Below are 19,059 nucleotides of genomic sequence, written 5' to 3' on the forward strand. Positions count from 1 at the left end.
TGCTCATGAAAATATCTACTTTAACTGATGTAGCCATGAAAGTACGAATCACTGAATATGCTTGCTCAAGAAATCCTTTTGAAAAAAGATTAAATGGATTGGAAGGAGCTTCAAAAAATAGCTTGTCATTTATACCAATAATAGCCTAGGATAAACATTCTGACATGACACTCACTGAGGCAACTTTTACACTTATGCAAAACAGGGCTCTAACTAGCAGCTGAAACAGGGACTTGTCAAACAACATCAACTGCAAATAGATTAAGATTTGAAAACTGAGCAAATGGATTCATAAAGACTTGCAAATTTGTATGCAACTCAATTTTATGCATAGAATTGAATCCATTTTGAATTTTACCATGACGATCAATGGGGCAAAAGATATAGGAGCTCAAAGCAGGCTACTCAATAAAATTTGCATATGTGCCTAAAATGCACTTTCAACTCACCCCTTGAAATGGGTACCTGATAAAATGATCCAAGCTAAATTTTGAAAGTTCTAACATATTGCATAGGTCAAATGAAAGGTGTAGGACACATTTCCCAAGCCTTACCCTTTGAAAATCAACTGGCTCCATTTTACCCTCTCTCTAACTAGGCCATTCAAACTTACTCATTTCATGATCATTTGGAAATGCAGAGCAAAATTTTGAAATAGGCCTCTAAACTTGACTCAAATTTAATGACTCCCAATAGTGGCTCTGATTGGGGATGGTTGATTACAAGATCAACACAAGAATTCAGAATCTATGGTTAAGCAGACCACCCAAAAACATAATACATCTCTTCTCTTCTCAAAAGCAAAGGGCTTCCTTTTGTCTACCCTAACAGTAGGGCACTTTATTGAAAACCACACAACTGAAGCAAATAAACTATACAAGATACACAAACATACTAACAACTAAATATAAACTGCTCCAAGCATTCTCAACATTTACCTCTGTCAAAAATCTGATCCTCATCACTTGACATCATGATCCAAACAAAGGAACCTTTCAATAACAACTGAGCATAATCCTTATAATCAACCCCTTTTGTCTCATTATTGTAATATCTGGTGTGCCTACCTTTGGCTTGATTTTGAACTTTGTAATCACTACTTCAACAAAAGTAAAATCATGAGACAAAACACTATAGAGGCCTTCCCACAAGCTGTCATACATTTCACTATCCCAATCAATTCTATCATTTGCAAATGCATCATCATGTTGAACTTCAAAACTAAAGCATTCAATCTCAACATTGTAATTCTCATCATCACATGCGTTATTATCATTTAAATTCATATAATGAGGGGCATTACTAACCAATTGATGCAAACAAGGAACATACATATTTTGATCCAGATGTGATACTTCACTATGCTGATCAAACTCTATAATATCCTTGTTTATCAAACTCTATAATATCCCATTCATGGAAAAGAATTCATACCTCTGGCTGAAGCAAATCCTTAGCTAAGTCTTTCTCATTCAAACTTGCATCCACCTGAAAAACTTCCATTTGTGGTCTGAAGTAATCATCACACAACCCATGCCTCTTATCTTCATCATGAAGTAAAATTTTACAACACATGTTACTGCTGTTTGGAACTACATAAGCATAACAAACATGTTCAAAACAATGGAAAACTTCAACATTTTCATCAATAAGATCAACACCATGAACTTTCATATCAAAGGCAAAGAACTCCATATCCGGTTCAAGCATACTATCAACATTCACATTCTCTTCATGGTACTTCAAATTCTAAAAGCATTCAAATATGGGTTCATTTAAATCTGAAAAATAAAACATTATCCGCACTGTTACATATATTTTTATCTTCAAAAACACTTTCATTTTCAGATTCATGATTGAGATATATAACTTGATCTCCTCTTTTATCATCTTCACAAGATGAATAGTAAGAACTCTCATAGGTATCCTCTTGTTGATCAAAAGAAAGTGAATAACTTGTGCCAAGATCATTCCTATTCTGAAATTGCTCTTCATTGTTCATTTGTATACCTTTAGGGTGCTAGAAATAGAACTCAGTGTCCTCATAATCATCATCACCACTCAATTTTGAAACACATTCATCACTGAGTATACTTGCATTGAAAACACTATCAAAATCGTCTACAATTTCATTTTTCAGTTTTATCAGACTTAATCAAAATCTGATTTACATCATATTGCATATTTTCACTTGCATAATCAGCAACATTTGGTGATCCCTCAGTATTTGGTACTTCAACATCAAATACAGCAGTAGCATATAAAGATCGATGGTCATCGCCATAATTATTTTCATTATCATTATCCTTGAGAGATGCATGATTTACTTGATAGCTTGCAGCCACATAATCAGCATAACCGGCATACAAATCAAATGGTACATATCCTTTATACAAATCTACCTCTGTATTAGCATTATCACAAAATTTCCCATTGATCATTTCATCATTACCATAAGAGACAACTGGCATTAAGAGCAGAGATTCTTGACTCTCATTTAAATTTGAAACACATATATTAGCAAAACCATTTGGAACAACAGAGCTTAGCATATTTGGACAAGGAATGATTTGTTCAGCTTCACATGGTATTTCACCATTGGAGGTATTTTGGTAAGAAACAACAACAAACACAAATCTTTTTGAGATCCCAAATTTCAAATTATTTTCAATGTCCCTAGCTATGTTAAATGCTTCATGCAAAGTTTTTAGTTCTTTGTTTCTCAATACGAAACCCATCTTCTTACCAAAAACACTCATATAAATATCCAAACATACTTTTGTTAGGTCCCGAGGACAACTAAGAGGGGGAGGGGGGTGAATCAATTGTCTTAAAATATTAAGCCAAAAACCATTTAAACAAATTGTAATCTAATACCGGTGAAACAATCTATGATACCAATGAAACAAATTAACTAATAAATGCAATACCGGTAAAGAATAATGCATGAAACCAGAAGACAAAATCATCCACAACACATAACACCAATATTTGTACGTGGAAACCCTGTAAGGGGAAAAACCATGGTGGGAAACCTTACCCACAATCAGATGATACTACTACAGATGGTAAGTGTACATAAATGGGGTTTGCACATGCAGAAAGGCCAACCGCCTAGAGCTCACTGCTCAAACACAAATGGGAGTCACACTGACTACAATTGGATGGTTAAATCCAATAAGAATGTACTGCAAAAATAACATCTTCATATGCTAGATTCAGTACCAGTGTAATGCTGATATGCTTTCATAAAACCCTAGCTTTACCTTCAAATGATGTCTTCGTGTATAGCTCTTCTTAATCTCGCATATACCTTCACACACAATCTTCTTCGCATTCCACATTTGATCTTACATTTAAGATCTTACATTTATATCATAACCTAAGACCAATTATAGTAGGTCGGCTCTACAAGACATTACAATAAAATCATTTTACAAATAATACAATATCTGATGCAATAACCGATTGAACATGTTGGCTCAATGTATTTACAATATTAATTAGTTATCTCCATAGCATGCCATGCTGATCTGGAAAAGTTAAACCTGTCGGTGTAACCCTAGATAACCCTGGACCTATTTGTCGGTAAAAGCAAATATGCAAGTATGAATATACCAATGATTAATTCTTTAAAACAAAGTGTCCCTACGATGTCTTTGACATTACCAGGTGTCTTCCATGTCATTGCAAGTGTTGGTGATCATTATATCCTGTCGGTGAACCATATACTCGTAACTGTGCAATAGTTACTTGTCTGCTAGTGAATGTTGCTGAATTCCAGAGTGCTAGTGTTTTAGTAGGTGTTGACATCAATGACAAAACCATACCAAAATACTAACAATCTCCCCCTTTGGCATTGATGGCAATACAATATGGAAAAATCATCAAAGTGCCAAGACAGAAATGCCGAGTATAAAACCAACATTCTCCTCAAGGTAACAATCTCTCCCCCTGAGAGTAACATGAGTTTTTTATGTTATTCTGTACTAATTTTTCACCATAGATATCTTTCCCAAATTGATAATGTGTTTTCCCATATATCTCTACCCCTTTGACATCAAATGCCGAAGTTACAATAAAATACCAATTGTTAGTTTCACATACAAAATACCAACTATTTTCAATATACCATCTACTCCCCCTGAGAAGTAGCTTCCTCATCAAAGAAGGATTAAGAATATATCTCTATTGTCAGTTGATGATAGAAATCAAATCTCTAAGTATCTACCAGTGGGGTTATGACCCCAAGATGTTCTCTTAGATTTTCAAAAGTCTCCTTAGGTAGAGGTTTAGTAAAAATATCTGCAATCTGTTCTTTAGTGTTTACATAAACCAGTTTGACTTGTTTTGCTTCAACATTTTCTTTCAGAAAGTTCAGTTTGATAGAAACATGTTTAGTCTTAGAATGTAGTACCGGATTATTAGATATATCAATTGCTGCAATGTTATCACAATATATAGTGATAGGTTAGTTTCAATTCACCTTTAAGTCCTTTAACATTTGTTTAAGCCATAGTACCTGTGTACAGTTTGTTGTTGCTACAACATATTATGATTCTGCTATTGATAAAGATGTGCAACTCTATTTCTTGCGTAACCAAGAAATTAATCTGCTTCCAAGGAAAAATGCTCCACCGGTGGTGCTTTTCCTGTCATCTACATCTCCTGACCGATTTGCATCAGTATATGCACAAAATTAAAAGTTGTCATCTCTTGGATAGCATAATCCAAGATTTGTAGTGCCTTGTAAGTACCAGAAAATCCATTTTACTGTTGATTCATGATTTTCCCTAGGATTACTTTGAAATCTTGAAACAATACATACTACATTCATAATATCTGGTCTTTTTTGTGTTAAATACAATAAACCTCCTATCATAGATTTGTACCTGGTTGGATTAATAGGTGTTGATTCATCTCTTATTGATAATTTGTCATTTGTAGTCATAGGTGTACTTACCGGTTTAGAGTTTTCCATCCCAAATTTCTCTAGTAGCTCTTTTAAGTACTTTGGTTGACTCAAGAATATACCACTGTTAGTCTAAGAGATCTGCAATCCTAAAAAGAATTTTACTTCTCCTATCATAGACATTTCAAATTCTTGTTGCATTTTGATAGAAAAATCTTTACATAATCCATCTTCTCCTCCAAAGATTATATCGTCAACAAAAACTTCTATAACCAAGGTGTCATCATTAGTTACTTTATAGTATAAATTACTATCTGCATTACCTTTATAAAAACCAATCTCTAAAAGATACTTATCTAATCTTGCATACCAAGCTCTTGGAGCTTGCTTCAACCCATACAGAGCTTTCTTTAACCTACAAACCATATCTTTGTCTTCTGTTAAAGAAAATCCATCAAGTTGTTCAATGTAAACCTCTTCTTCAAGAATTCCATTTAAAAATGCACATTTAATATCCATCTGATATACTTTATAGTTCTTATGAGCTGCAAAAGCCAAAAAAAATCTAACTGCCTCAATTCTAGCTACCAGTGCAAAGGTTTCATTGTAATCAATTCCTTCTTTTTGAGAATATCCCTTACACACTAGTCTTGCTTTATTTCTGATTATTTTACCATCTTCATTAAGTTTGTTTCTAAAGACCCACTTGGTTCCAATAACATTTTTATCTTTAGGCTAGGGAACTAATGTCCAAGTGTTATTCTTCTCAATTTGTTCTAATTCTTCTTCCATAGCTTTAATCCAAAATTTATCTTCACATGCCTCATTAATTGATGATGGTTCAATTTGAGAAATAAGACATACCTCTTCATTTTCCAATCTTCCTCTTGTCATAACTCCTCTATATTTATTTCCAATTATCTGATCTTTAGAATGATTCAATCTTACATACCGGGGTGTCTTTGTTTGCTTTCGTTCCCCAGTTATCGTGGAATTTTCAGATGATACCGATGTAATTGGATCTTCATTCTGTGCCAGTGGATTTAGTGTAGATTCATGTGATAGAATCTCTGTTGCCGGTTCATAATCCATATACCTTGAAGCTAATCTGAATTGTTCATTAATCTTTACATTTGTGCTTTCAACAATTTTCTGCAATCTTTTGTTAAAACATCTATATGCTTTGCTCTTAGATGAATAACCAAGAAATATTCCTTCATCACTTCTAGGATCAAATTTTCCAACATACTCATCTCTTCTAATATAACATTTGCTTCCAAAAATTCTGAAATATTTAAGAGTAGGAATAATACCAAACCATAGTTCATGAGGGGTCTTACCGGTTTCACCTTTGATGTGGACTTTGTTGAATGTATAGACCACTGTGCTTACTGCCTCTCTCCAATATACATGTGGTAGGTTTGCTTCTGATAACATACTTCTTGCTACATCCAAGATAGTTCTATTTTTCCTTTCAACAACTCCATTCTGATGTGGTGTCCGAGGTGCTAATAGTTGTCTTCTAATTCCATTCACTTCACAGAATGCATTGAATTCCTTAGATGTGAATTCACCTCCTTGGTCTGATCTTAAACATTTGATTTTCTTACCGGTTTCATTTTCAACCATTGCTTTGAATAGTTTAAACTTTTCAAGTGCTTCTGATTTTTCTCTGGGAAAGGTAACCCAGCACATTCTAGAATAGTCATCTATGATTAGCATGAAATATCTATCACCTTGCAAGCTTTTAGTTCTAGCTGCACCACATAAATCAATATGAAAAAAGTCAAGAGAATTGTTTGATTTCTCTGGAATACTTTTAAAACTAGCTCTAACCTGTTTTCCAAATTAACATTCCTTACACACTGTGTTGTGAGGTTTGACAATTTTAGGTAAATCTCTAACTGCCTTAGTAGTACTGATTTTTACCATGCAATCAAAATTTACATGACAAAGTCTCTTGTGCCATAACCAACTTTCATCAATATGTGCAATCAAAAATGTCTTTTCACTGTTATTCAAATGAAAGATATTACCTCTGGTCTGAATACCGGTTGCAATTTCTAAACCAGTTCTATTCATAATTTTGCATTTACCATTTTTGAATTGTAACTAAAATCCTTTTTCTACTAATTGACCAACACTCAAAAGATTATGCTTTAAACCTTCAACATAGTAAACATTGTTAGTGTTATTCTTACCATCAAGAGATATTGAACCCTTACCTTTAATTGAACAAGCTTTATCATCACCAAATCTTACCAAACCTCCATTATATTCTTGAAAGTTCAAGAATTTACTTTTGTCACCAGTCATGTGATGTGAGCATCCTAAGTTAATGATCCATTCATCCTTCACTTCAAATTTTGCTGCCAAGGCCTATTCTACCAGTTACACTACAGGTGCCGGTTGATCTTCTATTATAGCAACAAAGACCCATCTATTGTCTGCCAGATCCTCATCAGAATCATCAGTTACTCCTTCATCAGCAACATAACAAGATTTGTCCTTATTTTTCTTGAATTTGTATTTCTGATATTCAGGATTAGGCTTGTATGTTCTTCTAGCTTCTTCTCTTAACCTAGCATGTCTATCAGGGTATCTTGAAGCCATATGACCAATCTTATTATAGTTAAAACATTTAAAGGGTGCTTTACCTTCATACTTACTTCCAACTGGACCTTTAGGCATTTTTCTTGGAAATAGTGCTTCAAGTTCTTCAAGTTCTCTTGCATAAAAGGCTTTCCAATTAGATTTGTCAAATGATGGTGTAGATGATGTTGATGCTTTGAAAGCTAGATCTGTCTTTATAGTAGTAGCAAGACCAAATTCCTCAATATCAAAGGTTGATATTTTTCCAATCAATGTATCCCTAGTTACTGATGTGTTAGACATTGTTCTAAGTTCATTTATTGTAGTAACCTTCATTTTGTATGCTGGTGGCAAACCTCTTAAAACTTTTGAAACAATTTCATCTTCACTTAAGGTTCCTCCACAACATTTAATACCCAAAACAATTTCATTTACTCTTTCCATAAAAGTAGAAATTCTTTCATTTTCTTCCATTTTCAGACTTTCATACCTGACCCGGAAGCTTTCAAGTTATGCAATTTTGACTGTGGAATCTCCTTCATTTAGTGTTTCCAAATGATCCCATATAGCTTTAGTAGTAGACCTATCTGATAGTCCCATGATTTGCTGATCTGATAATGCGTTCAGAAGTGCTTCTCTTGCCTTGCAATCATTTTCTTCATCTTTAGTCAGATTTGGAGGATTTGGTTGAGTTGTAGTAGGAGCAGTATATCCATTTTTTCTAACCTCCCATATATCTTTTCCAATACAGTTCAGATGTGTCTCCATTCTGATCTTCTATATTCCACTGTTAGTTCCATCAAGTTTAGGACTATCTTTCCTGAAATAGTTCCTTGACATTGGATCTCCTCAAGCTATTAAGCTTCTCCAAAAAAGAGGACTCAGCTCTGATACCAATTGTTAGGTCCCGGGGACAACAGAGAGGGGGGGGGGTGAATCAGTTGTCTTAAAATATTAAGCCAAAAACCATTTAAACAAATTGCAGTCTAATACTGGTGAAACAATATGTGATACCGGTGAAACAAATTAACTGATAAATGCAATACCGGTAAAGAATAATGCATGAAACCAAAAGACAAAATCATCCACAACACATAACACCAATATTTGTACATGGAAACCCTGTAAGGGGAAAAACCATAGTGGGAAACCTTACCCACAATCAGATGATACTACTGTAGATAGTAAGTGTACATAAATGGGGTCTTCACATGCAGAAAGGCCAACTACCAAGAGCTCACTATTCAAACACAAATGGGAGTCACACTGACTACAATTGGATGGTTAAATCCAATAAGAATGTACTACTAAAATAGCATCTTCATATGCTAGATTCAGTACTGGTGTAATGCTGATATGCTTTCATAAAACCCTAGCTTTACCTTCAAATGATGTCTTCATGTATAGCTCTGCTTAATCTTGCATATACCTTCACACACAATCTTCTTCACATTCCACATTCAATCTTACATTTATATCATAACCTAAGACCAATTATAGTAGGTCGGCTCTACAAGATATTACAATAAAATCATTTTACAAATAATACAATATCCGATGCAATAACTGATTGAACATGTCGGCTCAATGCATTTATAACATTAATTAATTATCTCCATAGCATGCCATGCTGATCTGGAAAAGTTAAACATGTTGGTGTAACCCTAGATAACCCTGGACCTATTTGCCAGTAAAAGCAAATATGCAAGTATGAATATACCAATGATTAATTCTTCAAAACAAAGTGTCCCCATGATGTCTTCGACATTACCAAGTGTCTTCCATGTCATTCCAAGTGTTTTTGATCATTATATCTTGTCGGTAAACCATATACCAGTAATTGTGCAATAGTTACTTGTCTGTTGGTGAATGTTGCTGAATTCTAGAGTGCTAGTGTTTTAGTAGGTGTTGACATCAATTACAAAACCATACCAAAATATGAACAACTTTATCATCAAATTTATACTTCCTAGAAATTTTAGAAAATGTTTGTGAAAACTTGATATTAAATGTTGGTACCAATTCATCTTCCTTGATTTGTATGTACGTGAATTCTTTTAGCATATCATAATCACTCACCTTTTCAGCAAATTGGTCTATGAAATCTAAAATTAATTCCTCCCATTAAGAAATACAATCTATTGGCAAGAAAGAAAACCAATCCCTTGCATCTTCTTTCAATGACTGGACAAATAACTTCATGCACACATCTTCTTGACAAATTTCAAACTCTCCCATAAAATCTGAAAATCTTTTCAAATGTTGACATGCTGATTCTAATTTCTTCCCACTGAATATGGGCAAATACTTTCTAATTTCTGTGGGTATGGGATTTGGGTAACCCAGAATACCTTCAAAGTTCAGAGCAGCACAATACTCTATACTGAAACTTTTCCTATTACATGGTTGTTCTAGATTGCTGGACATGGTCATACGTGAATAACATTGGGGCTGGAGTAATTGACTACACATTGTGACTTCTCAAACTTCACACACAACCCCAACAAAATTTCAACAACTCATAAATATGTCAATCTACAGATTTATCTTCTTCACTTTTTGACATAAAAGTCATGGATGCTTGCATATCATAGGAAATAATATAATATTTTTAAACTTAACAAAACTTTGAATATGCAAATATTTTTGATCTTCTTCCCTTTCAACAAAGTGCAAAACACTAGATAGCGAAACTATTTTTCTCTTTCAAGTTTTCAGAAGAAATATCTTGCATTGAAACTTCTGAAAAATACCTGGGTGTTTGGAGCTATAGGACTTGTAGATCTGAACATTTATTTCACTTTCAGCACAGTCTTTTACCTCAGAGTCACCACCTCTTGCATTGAGGATATTTTGAACAACAGAATGCCATTCAACACATTTAAATTCCTTATTGTCTCCTTCAATCTCACTGCAACCAATTCACTCCAGGCTATTTAACACAAATTTGGAAATGCATCAAACTTATGTATGAACTGAAATCTTTTAGTGCACTTTTCTATAAAACTTTTATGATAAAGAACTTATGTTTGAGCATACAACTAATTTAATTTTTTGCATCTCAATATGATTCATCAAATCATCTATCAATCTCTCAACCATAAAAGACATTTTCAACTCTGTGCAATCTCAATGGACTAACTTACTGGATGAAATTAAGCAATTTCTATTCAACTTCCCCAGCAGAGTCGCCACTTTTGTTGTTCATCAAAATTGATTAACCCAAGTACACCTGCAATTGATCTATGAAGTAGCCAATTCAATCTATGAAGAACCTCAGGGCTTGGACAACATAAGATAGGACCCTAATTGATCCTCCTGCATTTCAGGTTCTGCTAGACCTAGGGGGGGACAACCTTTTGATGCATTAAATACAATAGTTACACACATATGACTGCATCAACAATAAGCAGATAGATCATTCCACAAACTCACCCAATTTAGAAACACACTACAAATTGGCTAAATCTGTATAAGCCATAGATGAAACAAAGCTTGGAATGAAAGAGCACAAACCCCTAGACATAAAGGGAAATAGATTTGTCATTAATTTTTTAAATCTAAAACTATCCCCAAATCTTTCAAACAATAGTGCCTTGTTCATTAGGCAACAAAGTCCCACACAAAACTACAAATGTGCATCCTAGCTACAAATTTGTTTTCCTTAAACACATGTTGCTGCATCAATACCTTATACCAATGCATTACTTGATTAATTCACAAAAGTATCAGATCTAGGACGTATTTCATTGTTTATGACTGATTATAGAATTTAAACTCTTCACTAAAGAATGCCTACAAACAATCATACAATCACCTTGAGATGACAAATTATAGCCTGCTTGAAGATTCAATTCATAACAATGAAATACATGCCTAGAGACATTATTGTATGGAATTTACTCATGCCTAACACAAGTAACACCTACAACTAGAAAACATCTATCATCTTGCAATCTAACCTCTATACCCTAAAAAGATCCATCGAAATTTACAAATTTGGGTCAAGAAACTCAAAACTGGAATCCATGAAATCTGGAGCACTTCCTCCAAAATTATGGAACCCCCTTCCAAATGAGAAGAAAATAGGAATAAGAAGAAGGGGAAAAAGATTAGGTCTACAAAACATGCCATGTGTCCCCTTTCTCCAACTAAAATTCATTTTCTTCCTCTTTCCCATGGAAACTGCTCTCAAAATATCCCAAATTTGTTAAAATTAACTACCTGATTTGATTCCTTATCCCAAGAGCTTTCCGGTCATATATAATACTTTATATTTTGGGCAAAAATGAGCCTCTAGGCGAATTAATCATTTTTATGCCTCCATCATTTAAATTTTTTGAATTTTTCATATAGTCGAAACTATATATTAAATTTGATTTTAACTTTGATTTTTGGCCTGATGCGTTGCCACATGGTGGCTTATGATTCGCTAGGAAGGTCCACTGGGTGCCACCTCAGATGATACCTCATCAATCGCCATTTGTCTACCTCGTCACCACCATTGGACTACCACCGGTCGCCATGTCATTTCCACCTCAACAGCCACATAACCACCATGTCCAATGGGACTTGCAAGCTAGACCTTCACCTATAACGCCACATCACCTTTCGCCATTTCATGAAGGGTAACATGCATGCATGTTTCCTTCGTGAATCCACGCGCACCATCGGATCTCATTGAATATGCTCGATCTTTAGCCTTCTTTTTCCGCACATGCTTCTCACCATTTCATGAAGCTTAGCTCCCGATCATCTTCCTTTCATGAATAAACATGTGCCATCGGATCTCCTATAACCTGCTCACTAGTTAAGTTTCCCTTTCTCTGCAAAACTCACCTCGAGAACCATGCCTACATGGGGTCCACCTGATCACCACTTGTCAGCCTCCGTGGTTGACTCAAGAAGTGTGCCCATGTGCGTGGGGTTTGCTTGGGCCTAGCCAACACCATCCGTCAAAAGCCTCATGAGGCTTTGACATTATAGATGGGTGGAGTTTTAGTTATAAATACCACAAATGACGCCTACCCAGCCAGTGTGGGATAATGCATTTTAGCCTGAGAATGCATTTCTAAGATTTTCCCTTGAGTTTTAATGGTGTTTGCTTGAACATTTTCTGATGCCTTTTCACCAGACACTACGTAGGGAGGACACTAGCAAAGTCACGTTGGGTTGCAGATTACATTTGCCATTGATTTTAAACCCTTTCCCATGCCATTGATTTTCACACAGGGAGGAGAATGCTGCTTCATTTGTTTGAGGCTACAGGTAGCCTTCCAACTTCTATGCAGTTGAGGATGGACCTGGTTTTATATCATTTTCTAGAGCTTCTAACAGTCTTCCAAACACCCACCATTCTACGTAGGGGAGTCACTGCTAATTGCATTTGTTTGAAAGTTGAGAATGGCATTTGCTTGGAATTTTACTATGGTGCTGTTGTACTTGGGAGGAAGGGAGGCTATTCAATTATTGCATTTTAATAAACTTCAAAGCTGCCCTCTTACCTCACCTACTAGGGAAATGTTTGGGCTTTACACCTGCCATAATGCCATTGGCATTTGCTTTGAAACCTCCCCACTCTCCCACTCTCCATGCAAGAGACTAAACTACTATTTTCTTTTGTTGTTTGAAGTTCATTGCCTTCTCTGAACACCAGTCATGTGCTACAGGTAGGGAGGATGTTTGGAATTTGCATTTAGTGGAAAGTTTCTGCATGGTGCTCAAATACCATGTGAACAGCAAAAGCAAAGACATTTCATTATGCTAAATGCAAATTGCTGAAAGTTATTTAAAGACATCGCCCTCCACCATTTGAATTTGCCAAACTTTATATGGTCTTCAACTCACGTGGGAGGATTTGGCCATTGTTATGGAATTTAATTTTTACCTGACAATCACACTTGCTTGGAAACTTCCATGCCCTTTTAACAAATTCCATTTGCTCAAAACTCTTTCATCTAGCACCTCACACCGCACAGGCAGAATTCAACTTAGGATAAATTTGCCATCTAAATGATTGTGATCAACTATTACTTTCAAAACCACATTGTAAAAGCATTGAGATCCATTCCATTTATTTCTTTATGACTGCACCATGTTATTTTAAAACCACATCACCATAAAATTAGTGCACGAGCATGAGCGAGGTCGGGCCCCAAAGTGGGTTCGACTAAAAAAAAAATTTGTTTTCATGAAATTGACCTTAGAAATGCCTCAGGAACCTTAAACATACCTTTGGAATTGATTGGCACCATTTTCGGATCATCAAACTAAGTTTTCCAACTTTTAGACACTTGCGCCACATTTTCGCATTTAATTGCGAAGACATAATTTTTAAACTAGTCAAAACAACTTTTTGGACCTCGCCATCTGATAGGTGTGTACTCTGATATACAAAAATGAACTCTACCAAGTGATTTTTCAAGATGAATCTCAAGTGAAGAGATATTAATGGTCAAAGATGACCAACTGGCTTTGTCGACAGTGTGGACCTGATGAAGTCAATGCACAGGCAACTCATGCTCTCTTTCTTAAAAATATCAAATGATCTCGGTAGACCCTCAAATCTAAGGCATAGCTACCTTGAAGTACATATGAAAACTTAGAAAACTTAGTTTGACCAAAAGGATGACTGGGTGCAAATGGTGCGCTCATGAAAATAGCTACTTTAACTAATGTAGCCAATGAAAGTACGGATCACTGAATATGGTTACTCAAGAAACCCTTTTGAAAACTGATTAAACGGATTGGCAGGAGCTTGAAACTGGAAACATAGCTTTTTATTTATACCAACAATATCCTGGAACAAACATTCTGACATGACACTCACTGAGGCAACTTTTACACTTATCCAAAACAGGGCTCCGACTAGCAGCTGAAATAGGGACTTGTCAAACAACACCAACTGTAAACGGATTAAGCTTTGAAAACTGAGCAAATGGATTCATAAAGGCTTGAAAATTTGCATGCTAACTCACATTTATGCATAGAATTTAATCCATTTTTAATTTTACCATGACGATCAATGGGGAAAAAGATATAGGAGCTCAAAGTAGGCTACTCAATAAAATCTACATATGTGCCTAAAATGCACTTTCAGCTCACCCCTTGAAATGGGTACCTGATAAAATGATCCAATCTGAATTTTGAAATCTGCAACATACTACATAGGTCAAATGAAAGGTGTAGAACACATTTCCCAAGCCTTACCCTTTGAAAATCAACTAGCTCCATTTTACCCTCTCTCTAACTAGGCCATTCAAACTGACTCATTTCATGATCATTTGGAAATGCAGAGAATTTTTTTGAAATGGGCCTCTAAAATTGACTCAAATTTAATGAGTCCCAACAAGATCTATAGTGTTAAACCTTTCTATGTTATGTAACCAGCAAACCCTACCAGTTCTTTTTTGATAAACCCTAACCGATCAAGTTTGTTGGTTTATGATCTGATGTTGAGCAGTAATGATGGAGACATGTGTGATCATTGTATGAGGATAAGTTCAGATTGATTTGGGGCATTTTTTTGTTATCTTGGAAAGGAGCAAAGTGGATTGTATCTAATGCATAGCACGTGATGAGTTACAAAGTCCAATGAAGCGCTGATCATGGAGCTCTTGGAATTTTCTTTATTAATGTGAAGAGATTGTTATGATTTATAATGGTCAAGATTGTATCAACTTGTTTCTAATCTCGATCATGATAATTAGGTTTTTGTTGTGTTAATGACCTAGTTGAATTTGTATTTAAGGTCGATGTTATTGTTTTATTAAGTGTTGCCAAAGTTTGAAAAGTTGCCAGAAATTAGTTGAGTGTGTAGTTTCCAATCTGAAGGATGGATCTACAGTTTGTGTAAACGAAGATTGAAGCTTAAGAAGGATCTGATCAAGTTGATGTAGTGCTATTCAAACAAATCAATAAAACCTATTGTTTTCTAACAATTATAGCAAAAATCAAAATCCCCTAATTGGGTAAGCTCTAACAAGATTGGTTACTTTCTAAATTCTCTAACAAGGTGGTCCATTAGTTTGGATTCCCAAATCCTCCAACAAGGTTACTCCTAATAGGGTATTGTACTTTTCATCAAGGCATATTTATAAATCTCTTAACCAGGTGATTCCTAACCAGAATTAGTTCTTAACAAGACTTATTGTAAAGCTTTAATAGGCTTGGCTCCTAATAGAGAGAACTTCAGAAGAGTTCAGATAGATATCCTTGTGAATCTCATCTAACCATGGTTTTTACCTATTTGGGTTTTCCACGTATAAATATCTATGTCAAGTGGTGAATGTTTTTGTGGTTATGATCTTATTTGTTGATTTGATTAACTACATAACTATTCTGATTAAGGCATGATAATTGAAAACATTGAGAGATGAATATGTTGACATTTGATTAAGCATTGTTGATGTTTACAAGATTGAAGTTGTTTACTGTTAAGTTTGTTGGAAAATGCACACTCCAATGAGACATTGTAGGTGATTGAAGGTTTTGTCATTGATGGCAACCTTACAATCCTATGACACTGGCAACATAATCCACCGGCACTAGCAAGAGAAGACTCTACACCGGCACACAGACTATCGGCACCAACAGTGAAAGGAAGCATACCGTCACAGAGGCCGATAGGAATTTTGTTGTAATTTATTTTGTGTATTATTGTAAAATCATTGTAAGCCAACTTGGTAAATTGTGAAATGACTCATATATATAAGAGATCATTGTAGAACAATTATGCATGGATAGATGAATGTAATTAGGTGAAATAAGGCAGACCTATTATGCGAATTATAGGTTAAGGGTTTATGTAAGAAGCAGAGCAGAAACTGGTACTGGATCTGGCATTATAGATGCTATTCTGAAGCAGTACAAGACACTGGATTTATATAATCCATTTTGTAAGTCAGTGAGACTTCCTATTTTGTATTTGAGTAGTGAGCTCTAGGCACTTTTCCTTCCTGCATGTGCAGGCCCTTCTTGTAGTAGTAATAGTCTCTTATTGGCCAGTAAGTGAATATTGTGGGTCACAAATCCCACCGAGGTTTTTCCCACACCGGGTCTCCTCGTTAAAATATTATGTTATGGTGTGCTTTTCATGTGGTTACTTTTATCTCTGTTTATTGCATTATTTTCTACTTAGTAGTACATAGTTTTAATTTGTTCTACATGTTTTAAGTTAAGAAATTCTACCTACCAATTAGATACTGATTCACCCCCCCCTCTCAGTATCTGTGGGAATCCTAACAACTGGTATTAGAGCCTGGTCCTCTATTTTCAGAAGCCTAATATCTTGAGGAAGATCTTGACACCGGTAGAGATGGAAAACTTGATGAAGCAACTAGAAGCAACTCTCTCAGACTATGACACAAAAAAATTGAAAAACATCAAACTTGAAGATGATCTAAAGGCAGCTTAGGATATCATTCAAGAACTTCAAGAGAATTTTACCATTGGAAGAAATAAGAGAAGAGAATTATGTGAAAAAATGCAAAATGAAAATGATGAAAAGGAAACTCTTAATGATACAATAAACAAACTGAAAAAAGAGAACATGACAATAAAGAACGAAATGTAGGATATGACTATGAGATTTTGTAAGGAAATTGAAGATAGAAAGAAGACTGAAGAAGATTTGAATAGAAGACTAAGTGATGCAGCAAATGAGAACACAAGACTTAGCTATGAAAATGACTTGCTGAAGACATATTTGATGCATACATAGAATGACTCCAATGAACTGATGAGACAGAAAGAGATCTTAGAAAGAGAACTGGATATTATAAATCAGCACAAAGATAAATTCAAGAAAAGCTCAGAAGAACTTGGTGACTTGTTGAAGATTCAGAAACCTAATGGTGACACTTGTAGAATTGGCTTTGAGGTAGGAGAAAGCTCTAGTACTGCTAACACACAGGATCATAGCAAACCGATAAGACAACCTATTGCTTACAAATTTAATGGAAAATTCTTTAACTGTAATAAGTACGGTCATAGAGAAAATCAATGTAGATCTAGAAATTATCAAAATATCAACACACCCACCGATCAATGTTCAAAATGCAACAAAGTTGGTCATAACTCTGAAAATTGCAAAATGAATGTGAGCTGTTATGTTTGTGGAAGATTTAGACACCTATCTAATCAATGTAGAACACAAACTGGAATAGGTTATGGGAAAGGTATTCAGAAGAATAATGTGACTTGCTATGCATGTAACAAGATTGGGCATATTGCAAAATTCTGCAGAAGTAAAGGATCACCGACAGACAACAAAAGTTCTAGTTTGAAAGGAAAAGAAAAAGTTGAAGAGGTTAAGCAAGAATTCTCAAAACAATGGATAAGAAAGTTAGACATAAATAATGTTGGAAATACTCCTCCACCAGTAGAACCAATAACCACTCCACCAGTAGAATAGAGTAGTACTCCATCGGCAAGAAGCTCTTCATCAAATTGAAGAAAGTTTCTTTGAGGGTTTGGCAATCAAATGAGACATATGCTATCATTCCCTCAATTGGTGATGAGAAGTTTTAAAATAAAAAAATTAATAATTACTTCTATACCTGCAGACAAAGTTAAGTGATTACTTAACCGACATGCATTAAATGTGGTAGGTGACAAATTGACATTATAAATTTGTGATTTTGGCTCCATTTTACTTCACCGAGCATTCAAACATTCGAAGAGCATGAAATTTATAGAACTAAGGCATTTCAAGCAAGGAAACAAAGCATTTCAGCATTCATCCTTCCTAAGGCATAAAAAGGTATTTATAATCATGGCATCCTCCTCTGCACCTGAATTCATAGCAAACCCTACTGTAGTCAAGGTAATCAAATGACCTAGGCCCATATTTCAGCTAGTTCCTGAGATAGCAAAGAAAGATGATAATGTTGGTGCATTCCCCCAAATTCCCAAAGGAGATGTTTTTGCAGAAGACCCTAGAATGTATATCCATTGCCATATAGAAGAATTAGGAGATGAAGAAATCAAGAACATGTACAAATCTATTATCTGTGATGATTCTGGTAAAGTAAAACCTGAACACCAAATTATTGAAACCCTAGGATTCACAGAAATTCTTAGCATTCCGGATTTCCCCAAAGAAGTTATTAGGATAGTATTGAGTATGGTACATGGTGAATTCTTTTGGCTAGATTCGGTTCATAAAATTAACAAGGAAGTTGTGAAAGCTGTAACAGGGTTACACTCCACCGGTAGCAGACCAAACAAAACAAAGAAGGTCTCAAATGAGTTGGTAATGAACTTAACTGGTGCAACATCTGATAGAAGGTCTCTAAGGGTTAATGATGTGACCAACATAAATGTGAGATTTGTTAGCATGATTTTAGGATACAAAGCAACTCATGCAAATAGAATGAACTCAATTTCTAGTTTATGCATAAAAAGTGCACATGATATGGTTAAGGATAATGTGAAAATTGATGTATGTGAATGGCTAAAGGATGAGTTGATTGATAATTTAGGAAAAATCAAGAAGGATAAGAAAGGGACTTTTAGGTTTGGTAATTTACTTGTATGCTTAATGCTACACATAA

The sequence above is a fragment of the Cryptomeria japonica genome, chromosome 3 (genome assembly GCF_030272615.1).
Source record: "Cryptomeria japonica chromosome 3, Sugi_1.0, whole genome shotgun sequence".
Classification (NCBI taxonomy): domain Eukaryota; kingdom Viridiplantae; phylum Streptophyta; class Pinopsida; order Cupressales; family Cupressaceae; genus Cryptomeria; species Cryptomeria japonica.